Genomic DNA, 14,165 nt, shown 5'->3' with positions numbered 1-14,165 from the left:
TTTTCATTTTCCAGGGAGGCCTATCAGGAAAGTAATAATTCCTGGAGGGACCTGTAGGGAACCTACTTCTACCCAATAGGCTAACCAACTCTATGGGTTTTTGCAGGTCATAATCAAAATCACGTTAACAATTAACGTGATCATGTGATTTTCTTGTGTATATTACTAGAGTTAATAAAGTAATCACACGATCCTGATCACGTCAATGAAATCCTTGTTCATAGTTGCTCATCCACTTTGGTATGATCTTGAGAGCCCACATATCCCTGCATTTCCCTCCTCATAGCAGTGATCAATTTTAGCTACACCATTGTGGTGGAAATATCTCAATATATTGCTTGGATTGCAAGGTGGCCTCTTTGGCTTTTTCACCCTCTTTCTATTTGAAGGAGTGAATCTAGGACATCGTATTGTGCTTGATTCCTCTCATGGAAAAATCCTCTAAAAAATCCTAGAGCAATGCTTCTATATTCCCATAGTCTTCTATTTTTAGAGATTGGAACCAAGTAAGGGTTGTGCCTTCTATGGTTAATCCAAATCCTTCGAACTCGATGTGGAAATTTGTGACATATTCAGCTTGCAATACTTGTTTGAGTGATCTTGAATGTGCATGGGGTTCACCTTATCCTTTGTACTTTAAATCCATGAATTTCACAACTTGGGATGGGTGCATGGGCCTTGGGTCAACAATATATCTTACCATTCTTGGCGAGCATGCAATTGCTTCCTTGTATGGAGGTATTGACATTCTCCGTGTAGCTCTCGATCCTTCTCTCATATTCACATCTAGTTGTATCTTCTTAGTATGGTGTGGCACAGACGACCCCATAAAAATCGTATAGACACCTTTGATAGGCTTGGGTTCTAACAAGTGACTCCTCATACAAGGATTTGGAGCTTCTAGTATTCCCGATCCTGTCCTCTGGGTACTCTCTAGATGGGGAATAGAAATACCTCTTTTTCAATCATCTTTTTGGAGGCCATCTCGTTTAAGTAGATGATAGAAAATGTTGCTCCTCAATAGAAGGGTGAAAGCATGTTAACCTGTCGCGCTTTTTGTGCTAGTTAGTAGTTTCAAGTTAGCACATCTTCGAAAAGTTGGGCGTCCGGTAAATTGTTTACAAATAATATCAAAATTTGTCGGAGGTTGTACATTTGGATTCCTTGTTTCAAGTGCTTTCTATTGATATATCATATGTTTTCCATATATGCAGACCCATACTCATTCCTCTTGCTATCTACCAGAATAGGTCATTTTTTTGTTTCAAATTGATAGACATACATGTATATTGGCTTGATGTTGGTAATAGTTTTCCCCTTCTCTAGTCATTAACTTGTTTAATCTTACTTTAGGATCATCTAGAAGCACTCTTTTTAGCTCTTTGATAACTATGAATCTAGCTCTTTGATCATTCTCCACTAGTAGAGGTCTCTTGACTCCTTTTGTAGAATTTGTCTTTGGTTCGAGTCATTCCCATGGCATCTACAAGATTAGGATTATCAACCGTAAGATAGGGAACCCCTCTTGGATTGTCAATATATTAGTCTTTGTTATCAATAGCCTCAACTTTCTCCCAAAATTAATATTATTTCTAGTAAGATATGATCTATATCAATTGATCTACATCAGGAAATTGAGATTTTTTGGATTCCATAGGGTATGGATCAATCAAATACCTCTTTTATAAACCAAACAATTAAAGTCCCAACTCAATGTTCAACCTTTATCAAACTTCAGCAGACATTTGTGCAAGCCACCAAAGCATTTGAATAACCACTCAAAGATCTAACTAGAATTTAAAATGATGAACAATAACTAGCAATGCATTAATGACAGAATATTTTTGGAAATTCAAGTAATGGTCATTACAAGGATGGATTGATCCATGCACAACACATCATTTAAAGTAATTATTTCCCAGAGGCACTAAAGTAGTGGGTCACTCATGGTTCAAATTAGAATCAGCACATGGGGAGAATGTGTGATCCTAAATTCATTTCGTTTCCTTCTCCACACACAAAGATATCTATGTAAAAGCTCTTACTTGTACACATCGAGCAAGAAATCACATCTTTCCACACTCTATTTCTATCACCAGCCAGACCTCAAGTGAGTTCTTTTTCTCTACCCACGGCACCTCTCAAACTACAATTATAGGGAAATCAAGGACTTCTAAAGAAATATAGGTAGTTTTAGCCCACAAAATAGATGGACTCGATAGCAATAGAACAACATGCAGCAAATGAAATCCAAGCCATAGGTAAATATGTGCTCAAACATGAAGAGAAGGAGTTGCAAAATAATCGGAGTATGAAACTTTTGACGCAAGTACTACAAGGACCCCAAAGCATAGACACGGTAGTGATAGAGCAAGTGCTGGAGACATTCAACCCTACACCTTCACAATCACCATAAATGAAAGATAGATTCAACTGACTATTATAGTGATTGCACATATTTTTATATTTCTCTATCATAAAAAAGCTACAGCATGAAAACCTAATGAAATCAGTAAAATTCTAAATAAAACATATAATACAAAGAAAAGGTATCCCTAAATTAGTCTTGGAACACAATGCCATGTATAACTTTGTGGTTGAAGCCCTTAGTTTGAACCTAGAGCTTTGAGTAGAAAGTGTCCCATTAATCTAAGAAAAATATTGTATCGTAGTGTGGTGACTCAAACAACCAAGGTCAAAACCCTGCATCTATTCAAGGCTCGGTATAAATCAAAATGTTTCTACAAGATGACTTGCATGCCGAGGATGAAGTAGTAGATCTTAAAGGCTAGTCTAAAACGCAGGATCGGATAACTAACCATGCAATCTTATCTCAGTGACCCACCAAGAAGAAAATGATTTCAAAGAAACTATAGGGACACCTAGTACAAAAGAGAAAATTGGAGGTAGCTAGAGGCAAGCCAACCAAAGTAATAGTTGACTTGGTAGGATGACCTTTATCAAACTTGGCCATAGTATCCTTGTATAACTCTAGAGATGGCTACTGACTTGCATGAAAAAATGATTAAGAAAAAAAAATCAAAGAGAAACAATAATATGCAGAAGCAATCAATCACAAGTTATTACAACCTTTGCAATGGTTCTTTAATGATTACCTATGAAAAGTTGTATCCATTATAGGAATAGTGTCTGATAGGTAACCTACTCGTTGACAATATGCATCAGCTGAATTTACCATATTCTATCTCTTTGTTGAGATATGAGACAAAGAGGAAACATGTGAACACCATCTCAATGTCCATATGGGCATAATTTAGATAGGCTAGAATACCATAGTGAGCATTGTAGCCCAGATCACTGAATCCCAAGCAAGTCCGAATAGTATCAAGATTACCCGGCTATGGTAACAACTAGAATAGAAGCAAAGAATGTAGACAAGTGTAAGTGCGAAGTACATTACCTCAAAAATCATGTGATGCAAGAACAAGATGATAACAAAAAATACAAGAAAATCAACAAAGAAATGGAATAGGAAATTAAAGATTTGAAATTGACCAGTTTCAATCTAAATGGTGGAGGGGAGCACTATGTAATCATGCTAATGTATAAATGTGAGCTCGATAGGAGGGGTTTTGAAATGCAAAAGTTCTAGGCAATTTAATAGAGATGCATTAAAATAATGAGTTTTTAGATTTAATTTTTCTAACAAATCCTAAAATAAGGGGTAATTTTATTCATTTAGACATAATAAAAGAGGATTTTTTTTAATATCCACGAATGCATGCTATATAAAGGGGTACTAAATGATGATCAAAACATATGGTTGCTTTTACCTCACTATTTTTTTTCTGTGCAAAAAAAATAGGTACAAAAAAGTTGCATTTTTGCCATTCGCGGACCTATCATCAAAGTTTCTATAGTCACGCTCAATACGGATACTATATACATGTTTTCTTAGTTCCCTTTGGACCTTTGGATTCAAAAGGAGCCATGGAGCATGTCAAAAGGATAATGAATCTCTTACTAAGTGGGACCTTGGGGGCAATGATAAAGTGCTAAATATAGCAAACATGAAAAAACTGGGTTTAGCATTATGACCTCTAGAACCCCATAGAAACTACTCAATATCTAGCCAAGTTTGTAGTTTATGATTAAATATGGTTACTACCTACAAAATACACATAATTGGCCTATGAAACTAGCAATATTGAGAAAGTTGTACTTGCTACTCTAAAATGTCTCGAACTCTTCTGCAATCAAAAAACTCAACCATCATCATATACTATGCTATATAGCGTATTAGGTCCCCAAAAACTCAAGGAAGATTAGCTTTATGTTATACATTATACTTAAATAATCAAATTTGAATTTGTATATCAAGAAAGCCACCCAAAAAATCATAAAAGTGCTAATTTTGGCCAAAAAATAGGATTATGCAATTCTTGTAAGTTGGTCATAACTTTCAATTTTAACAGTTAGCTCTCCCTACAAGCATCAAAACATGTCCAAAGCTATGAAGGCTTATCCTCTAGCAATCTAAACCTCACAAACATGGAGTTTAGAGTGGTATAGTTGCAAAAAAAAAAAATCAAAAACAGGACCCGTTTTTTCACACAGTTTAGGAATAAAAATGTTGTGCAAGAGTAAGGTTAATGGTGAAATCGATACTCCAAACAAAATGTCGAGTTTTTTTCAGCTCATAAGGCAACTTTATGGATATATAGCACCTAGAAATTCATTTTCATACTCTTCAAATAATTCAAGCAAAATGGTCATTTAACAGGACACAAAAGTGTCCAAGGACATTAAAGTGTCCTGTTACCATTCTAGTGTTAAAGAAGGCCGATGACGATGATAGTATAAATGCGCGCTTGAGATAAAAGTCAAGGAATTGGTTAGGTTGATCAGACACTCAACCTATTCTAGCAACACCATGATCAAACACCAAATACTTAGTCTTATCACACACTAGAAAACTAGCCAAACCAAACCTGAGACCAACAAAATAACCACATTCCACATAATTTGGTAATTTTACATGGGAAAAAGGGAAAATTTAATCAAATGTAGACAAATTTAGATACTAAATTTTTATTTTCAAATTAGTGTCTTATCATTAACAAGAAACTAAGGATAAAAAAATATCTCTAGATCCAAAAGTATCTCCATGTTGAAAATACCTCTTTAAATCTGTAGAAATTCGCAAAAGTTGTTTGTGAAGATTAGGAGGATGGTAATCAAATTGAAAACTTAAAAGTATCATGATCAGGAACATTTTATATTTTCTTCTCGCCCAACCATTGTTCAATTCTTCGATAAAATACCATAATTTATGGTTTTATAAGAAGCCTCAATGGGACCCCTTAGATAAGGAAGATGACAATCATGCAATTACAAAGTTTGGGAATCTAGCAAGAAATAGTACTAACTAGTTGACTAGGTTACACATGCATGAAGGACATCAAAGAAAGAAAACAACAAAACCCTTTAAAACCTGCAGACTTATAGGAGAATCCAAAATAATAGGGTACCTACTTTATTAGAGAATAATGCTTCAAGCCGCATAGATAAGGTAGCTTGGATTTCAATCATCAATGAGTAGGAATATGCTCTAAAATACTTGTTCTATTTTCTCAAGATCACTTGGAAAATGATGGATTTTGAAAATGAAATTGTCATGAGCTACATAGAAGTAGTGCTGGATTTTGTTGTATGGCATGGAAGTTAGTACTCAATGACAATGAAAATAAAGACATGGTTTCAAAAGTAAAGGATGATTTTATTTTCTTTTAAAGAAGTAATGGCCTATGGAAAGACCAAGCTGGAAGGCAGGTGACAAAGCACACAAATGATCTCCTTCAACTATCTATAGAAACATCAAAAAATTTAGAGAAATAAGTGGCTAACAAGGCCAATCATGAAAACGAGTTAAGCGAGATCTCTAGAATACTAGTTGAGTCTCAAATCAAAAACAATTATCCAAATCCAACTCAATGCATAACAACTGCATCCATCTGCCAACACAAGCTAGAAAGGGCAAGAATGACAAAGGGAAAAAAGACTCTATATGATCCAAACACAAAGAATGGGACAAACTAACCTCCTATGAGTTTGACACGTCGATAGAAAGGGAGAAACTTTCTCAACATGCTCTCTATAGAGTCTTCATGAAGGAGAATATAGCATCCTCTTGAGACCTAGGTGGTGGTCAAAATCTTGGACCACTAGTTTAGATTGCTCAAAAACCTGAGGCGAGGAAGGCTTCATAGTAGAAAAGGGTCAAAAGAAAAAGATGAATCCAAAAATTTGTATATGAAAAAAATCAAGACATGGTGGGAGGGATGTAGAAGGTGTGAAACATCCCTTAGAAAAATATAAGTGCAAGAGTTACCAACTGCAGGTTTGGATCTTTGGCTTGTTACTTTTGACTTCTTGTATGTTATAGAGTCTAGGAGATCTTAGGAACACTCATTGTTGATCTTTTTGTCATTTTTACTTTCTAGTCAATCATTCTAGAGTTTTGAATGTGAGCTAGTTGTAATATAAACTTTATTTAAACTTTGAATACATTCTTAGTTGTCTCATTTAGGATCACATAATTGGAAATGATTTTTTTCCAGTTTAGTTGTTTGACGAAAGTCTCATATAGAGTCATCTAAAGTCTTATTCTATTTTTCTGATTTAATTTGGCATTTGAATTTGATCCTAACTTTGGAATATTTGTCAAGTGACCAACTCATTCAATAATCCCATAGGTTTGTCAACTTTGAAAGGTGCCATTGGATGATGTGCAATATGATTCTCCATCATGGAGACTACAAACAACACAACTACAATTGCATGACCACACATGTAGCCTAGACGCATGTGATTCAAGGCTTCCTTCAAGTAGACAAGATGCCTATTATTTTTGCAACAGCAAGTGTTGTGGTCCTTTGAATTTCACCCTCAAAGCATCTAAGGGAGATCATTATATTCGAAACCACTTACAGAAGTCTGTTTGTGATACACATGACACTTTTAGAATCATTGAAAGCAGGAAAAAGAATTTCCATTCACTATAAGGTATTGCGATCCATGTACTTTCTTAGAACTTTCAAGCACTTGCTTAGAGTTTGAAAGAAGTTGCAGACACTTAGGGTCTCTTTCTTATCATTTGCAAGAATTTAAAGGTACCTCAATGCATTATCAAGTAAATGCTACGCAGTTGCAAGAAACTAATTAGAATTTATAAGCTCTTGATTACTACTTGGAGTTAGTGTTTACTACCAGAAAGAACAACCCCCCCCCCCCCCCCCCCCCCCCCCCCCCCCTGCCCCCACCCTCCCCCTCCCCCCTCATTGGCACTTGAAGGTAGTTGGAGGCACTTTGAGGCATTTGGAGTCACTTTTTGACAATTGCAAGTTCATTTTTAGCACTTGCAAGAAAATTCTTAGCACTTACCAACAAATGTCAACAAGTTGCAAATGAGTACTTAGCTTTGCAAGGTAGTTCTAAGAACTTTCTTAGCACTTGCAAGCACTTTCTCAGATTTTGGAGTTAGCATTTTTCACCAACATGCACTTGGAAGAACAAAGGATGGTTGGCAGCATACATAAGAACTTAAGTGCTTCCTTAACACACTAAAGAAATTGCAAGTGAGTGCTTAGCACTTGCAAATAGTTATAAGAACTTGTAAGTAACTACTTAGCACCCGCAAGGTAATGCTAGGAGCTTGGCATTTGGTTTTCCTTTTCTCCTCAATTCGGAGCACTTGATTACCATTTTCAAGAAGTTTCTCCATACCTACATGCAACTGCCTAGATTTTGGAGCACTAAGGAGCACTTGGAATTTTGTAGGAATACTTGATGATTGCCCTCCCAAGCACTTGTATGCTCTCCAAGCACTTAGAGAATGCTACAGTCGGAAGTCTGACTGCCCTGGGACAAAGAGAGAGAGAGAGAGAGAGAGAGAGAGAGAGAGAGAGAGAGAGAGAGAGAGAGAGCAAGCCCGTGCAGGCACACCTCCTAGAGCGGAGTGCTATGCCTCGCACAAAGAGAGAGAACAGAGGAAATATGAGAAGAGCAACGCAGACACTGGGTGCAATCTCCCCCCGTGCAAGAGTGAGCATTTCCCTCTTGCACGTATTTATTTATAGATTTCTTGAATGCCCAAAAATGAGTACAAATTGGCCGGCCAGTCATAAATGGCCAAAGCTCATAAAGAGCACTTGAATAATCAAATATACATAAAATATAATATCCTTCTGCATATTCCATTATCTGCTAATGCTTTTGCCACCTGTCAGCTGCAATAAATGGATAAATATCAATTCCATAACATACCTCTCCGTTGGAAAGAAATTTTCCTCAGTTGCGAAGATAAAAATTTGCAAACAATACTTGTCAAAAACAATGATTAAAAATCTGTATCAAATAGTAAAAAATCCATAAAACTAGACAACATTTCTTATGCCTTCCGTCATCCACATACTACCTATTCTAGTGTCCCATACCACTAGAATAAGCAGTATATGTCATACCCTGATGAATCAGGATATCATTGGTCACACTCATCATCAATTCCATAATTTCAAGTCTCATCACATAAACATTGCTGTAATAATCACCAGATACCAAATCCCAATCCAATTCCAATTCCACAATACAAGTCCAAATCCAAATCACTTTCATTATGTACCCGGGTAACAAAATCATACCAGTTGCAGTGGCAGCCAATGCAGCATGATTTTTTGATTGGTGTTGCCTAAGTCGGTGAATCTACACCAATAAGACGTGCTACCTAAATCGGTGAATCTGCACTAATGCTGCCTAAATTGGCGGATCTGCATTTTGTATAAGTTTAAAAATCATGAATCTACAATTTATCAATGTGCTGCCTAAATCGATGAATCTGCACAAGGATGAGCATTTACACACTGCCTAAACCGGCGAATCTGTGTGCTTGTGACCAATGGACTAGATAAGACATAAAGGAGAAAAAAATAAGTATATTTACTACATTTTCAGCATCACAATGTAGTATATCACCAAAGGATTTACAAATGGTTGTGCAGTATCCCAGAGCACCTTAGGTCGCATGAGTAGCTGCATAGATTACTGACAAAGCATCTCAACACAATTGTCTCACAAAATTGTCTTTGAATTCAATTAGAGGGCATAATCTTCGTAGTGTTTAAGTATTCACCTTAAATATAATACAGAGAAAAAGAGGAGTAACGTAGTCGAGGTACAAACCAACAGGATCCAGAGTGGCTACTTGATTATACGTGTCGAGAAAGTTGTGTTGTCTCTTCGAATGGTGTCACTAAACATAACTAGGAGCTTGGCAGAATCTTGTATGACAGAGTTAATATAATCAAGCAGGAGGTAGTAAGGTTTTGGTGAGGATAGATATTGGATCGATAACATAGTAGGAGGTATCATAAAACTCGATAAAATATAGTGAGAAGATGAGTGTGAAAGCGGTAAGAATGAATTTGAAAAATAAAGTTAAAAGATTACTTATCTGACGTCCTCGCATTATGGTCTGCATCGGTTTTTGTGAATCCTTAAATGAGTTAGAGAAATGTAACAAAAACAAGTGAAAATTATGGAAAAAAAAACATTTGATTTGAAGTCAAGCACGGCAGATAATTTTAATTTCCTGTAAATTATGGTAAACCAAATAAAGGTATGGGGGTTGAGCAGTGCTACTGTACATTAAATGATGAGCCATTCCAAGAGGAGAGAAACCCATAAAATATTCACAATTTGGTAAGTCCTACAAATTTTAAGTCCTGATTGAAGAATGCAGGACATCTGACAACCGTGGTTGACAGAAGGAATCGCAAAAAGAGCATGCTATATAGCTGTGTCGCAATAGATGAAGTTGCGAAAAGGGGTCAACGAGCAAGCTGGCAGTAGTAGTATGAGCATAGAATATTTTGTACCAGCTTGTGCTAATTAAAACATTAACCAATTGAAAATAAAATGCTAACAACATTGCTAGGTATCGCAAAGGATTTAAAATATTGTGCTACGTACCGAAAAAAGATCATGCAAATCATGCCATAAAAATCCACAGATTATAAGTAAAATAAAATCTCTGCAAATAGTGTGATGGAATCCATTGAAGATATTAGAGTTATGTAAACCTAGGTCTTATGATCACTTTATGAAGCTTGATTGTGGTCGTCTCCAACATATCATTTCGTAGTTGTGTTCCAAATACTTTCTGCCCGAATCAGTGTTGTTACCCACCGCAAATTTGTACCATTCGTCAATATCCCTCACTATGCTTCTAGTCGAATTTGTGCATTCATTATCATCTAGTCACATTGTAATCGTCGATGGGGCATAATATCGTCAATGTAATTTGAGGGGGGGGGGGGATATACGAGTAGAGGCTAGGGTATAGAGACAAAGATAAATCTACATCACATATGTCATCGTCCAGTATACTATGAGATATGAAGCCACGTGCATTGTCTATTTAGTGAGTGAGACCACTAATTAGAGTTATGAGAGTCCTCAAGTTGTTTATTCTAGAGTGGGGCAACACAAGGAGAGACATTCACAGAGGGAGATGTTTGACTGCGTGAGAGTAGAAATTAAACATTTAGAATGATGAGATTAAAACGGATTGAATCCGGATGGATCCAATATATGGGTACAAAATTAAAATTAAGTAAAGCAAAAGATGTAAAAACTAAGAGTTTAAAAACATCATACTAAAAGGATCATCATCATGGTCAATGCCTGAGAATGCTCAACAATGGGCGTTGTCGCATGAAGTAGTACATTAGTTACTAAAAGAGCATCTTCAATGTCCATTAATTCTGCAGTAGTGGTGCGGGGAGAGCAGGAAGAGGGAGAAAGGGAGAGCAAGGTGAGATGAAAGGGTACATTATATGTGGTCAAAAGGTAAAATTACGTGTGATGCAAGTTGATACAATCCTTGTGGATCTAAACCACTGCTTGGGTACAGAAATAAAATGTCTAAAGTATTAGAGTGATTACTGAAGAACTTCATCAATGTTTGCCGCTATAAGTAGTGGTGTTGGGAGGGGAAAGAGCGAAGGCGAAATGAAATGAAATGTTATCACTCGTTTTCAAAAAGCCTACGAGACCAAACTGATACAATCCTTAATGATCGAATCCAATGCTTGGGAGTTAAAAGAAAATGAAGTAAGCTAAAAAACTAAAACGAAAAGTCTAACAATGTCAGACTAAAATCATCGTCTTCGTCGTCAATTCCCGTGGATGCATGGCATGTGGAGAAAGTATTTCTTGTGGTCGTTGAAGAGATTCCTTAATGGCCACAGCTGTACGAAGTCTGAGTGGGAGGAGAAGAGAGATAGCGAAATGAAATAAGATGCTATATTATTCATCTTCAAAAGGCGATGGGATCAACTGATACAATCCTTGTGGATTTAATAAATGTCTGGGTATAAAATGAAATGAAGTGAAGTGAAAATTTTAAATTAAATCCCTAAAACTAAAATCTTATTATCGTCAATTAAAATCATCATCAACTTCACTAATGCCCGAGAATGCTCGGCAGTGGTCGTCAAAACAGAGAAAGTATTACAGATTTCGCTGAAGAGCTTTGTCAATATTCCCCTCTGTAGATAGTCACGTGACTGGGAGGAGGAGAGACAGAAAGAGAGAGAGAGGGGGACTGATGGTGCGTGCAAATAGGGCTGGTTGTTGTCCATGGCGAGGTCACTCGAAGCAAAGGATGGGGTAACCATCGACAAGGAGCTAGCGGAGACAGGTGATCTGCATGAGAGGTTGCAGCTTGTGGCATCCAACAAGGAGTACGATGCCGATTATAGTGAGCTGGAAAGCTGTTGTAGCTTACAAGATGAAGAGGACGTACCGGCCAAACTCAAGATCAAGTCCACGGGATGCGCGAGTGATGAGGGCAACAGGCTAATGATATTGAATATTGAGGTGGGCTTCAACGTTTTCAACCACAGCGGCTTTGTCAGGGCTTGAGAAGAGGCTACAGAAGGAGGCTCTACAGATAGGTGCTCTGTTGGACATGGCAGGCGATGCTAGGTGCCTTCCCATGCTTGCAATCATCCTGGTCAGGATGTCAGACGCCATCTCTCATGTGGGTGCACGTTGAGCTTCCTTGGGACGTACGAGAGAGATTCTATTTCTGGTTGGAAGGTGATAGTGAAACAAAAGGGAAAGAGAGAGAAAAGGCGGTGGTTCTGGTAGTCCTACGTGCAACAGAGTAGCGACCAAATTGATTGGAGTAGGGGTGTGGGTGCCGCAAACAAAGGGGGACTAAACTTGTGGCTGCATACTCTATGAAAGAGGAAACGCCACAAAAGGTCAGGGAATGGGTGGTTAATTGGCATGCAGGGGCTGACTATTGGCGAGGGAGGGAGAGGTAGCTGAGTTACATGGCCATTGAGTGTGTCGAGTGTTCTGATGTGTATGGTGGGGATATTACGGTGGCAAGAGCAACCTCGGAACGTGGTTCGCAAGTTGTAGGAGTGTGTGCTTGTGTGTACCTAACGAGGGGAAAAGAAAAAGCAATTTGCATGCGTAGTGTGTGGTAAAGGTAATAGTTGGCTGAGAGAGAATGAGTGACACAAAGTTGATCAGTGTTGCATGGCGGCTGAAGAGGTGGCACCGAGGCGGCACCGAGGGAGACTCAGGGGAGAGAGATGACCCAAAACTGGCGGTTGAGTAGGTGGTAGGCAAAAAATGCATGCGCGAGGTGGCGCAGCCAGTTGACCACTTAGTGTTCTTCGTCTTTGACACAGATTCGACTTCTTGCCATTGCTGTGGTGTTAAGGCTTTTGTAAGTGAAAGGGCATGTATCTGCTGTATCTCTTGCTCAAGAGATGTATATATTTACAAGGAAATGGTACTCAAGAAGTCGTTTTCCCTCAAAGGCAGACGATACAACCTCCATCGGAAAGCTTGCACCGCATCTGGGAGGTGTGTCAACGACGTTCAGATACGTAGGCTTCAGCTTGTTGCTGAGCGCAGCCACCACTGCCTCTCCCAAAACATCCATTGCTTCTTCCTTCGCCACTCAGAATTGCCGAGTTGGCCTGGACAAGGTCTGCCATGATCGATAGGCAATGTCTACCATCAAGTGATGCTCCAATTTGGTTGTCACCGACTATACGGCATGCAGGTGCTACTGAGAAATCATTAACTGCGGAGATAACCATCGTTTGGAAATCACCATTTTTATATATATATTTTCTGAGTGGGTTGTTTCCCACACAAATTAAGAATACTCATCTCGACTCACGCCGGTTTGTGAGAGATGAACCTCTTCTTTGTATGAGTATTCTCATAACGTTAAGTTTTAATAAGTTATTATGTTTAATTATCATAATTATATTACTAATCACGGTATTACGACAACGAAGAAGGGATTCTCTTTCATTTCCAAGACCCTTAGCTGTCTTGTTCAATCACACTAACAAACACTAACAAACTCTACAAACATAAAAAAAAAAAACAAGGTACTTAGCCATTGATTATCTTTAACCTTTGGAGCGTAGCCTACTCTTTGATACCACTGCTACAGTTGAAAGCTTGGCTGCCCTGGGACAGAGAGAGAGAGAGAGAGAGAGAGAGAGAGTGTAGGCGCACCTCCTAGAGCGGAGTGCTACACCTGGCATGGCGAGAGAGAAGAGAGGAGAGATGAGAAAAGCAACGCAGACACTGCGTGCAATCTCCTCTCGTGCAAGAGTGAGCATTTACCTCTTGCACATATTTATTTATAGATTTCTTGAATGCCCAAAAATGAGTACAAACCGGCCGGCCGGTCACAAATGGCCATAGCTCATAAAGAGCACTTGAATAATCAAATATGCATAAAATATAATATTCTTCTGCATAATCCATTATCTGCTACTGTCAGCTACAATAAATGGATAAATATCAATTCCATAACAGAGAAACTACTAGGAAGTACTTCTTAGCACTATGGAACAGTTGGCAGCACTACTAAGCACCATGAATAACTTAATGGTACCCACTCCTAAGCACTTGGAAGCAGTGTGAAGCCACTCGATGTTTTTGGAGGGAGCTAGAAGCACTTGGAGGTACATGCATGCATACCGAGTCTCTTCAAATGACTTGAAGGGTCTAAACTTTGTAGTTTAAGAAACTTAGTAAAGAGCTTGATGAAATTTGAGTAAATGCTTTGAATGTAGTACATGATATACCCGAAGAGACTTGAG

Source organism: Adiantum capillus-veneris, chromosome 26 (assembly GCF_014529385.1).
Source record: "Adiantum capillus-veneris isolate H3 chromosome 26, ASM1452938v2, whole genome shotgun sequence".
Classification (NCBI taxonomy): domain Eukaryota; kingdom Viridiplantae; phylum Streptophyta; class Polypodiopsida; order Polypodiales; family Pteridaceae; genus Adiantum; species Adiantum capillus-veneris.
This window is presented reverse-complemented; position numbering follows the sequence as displayed.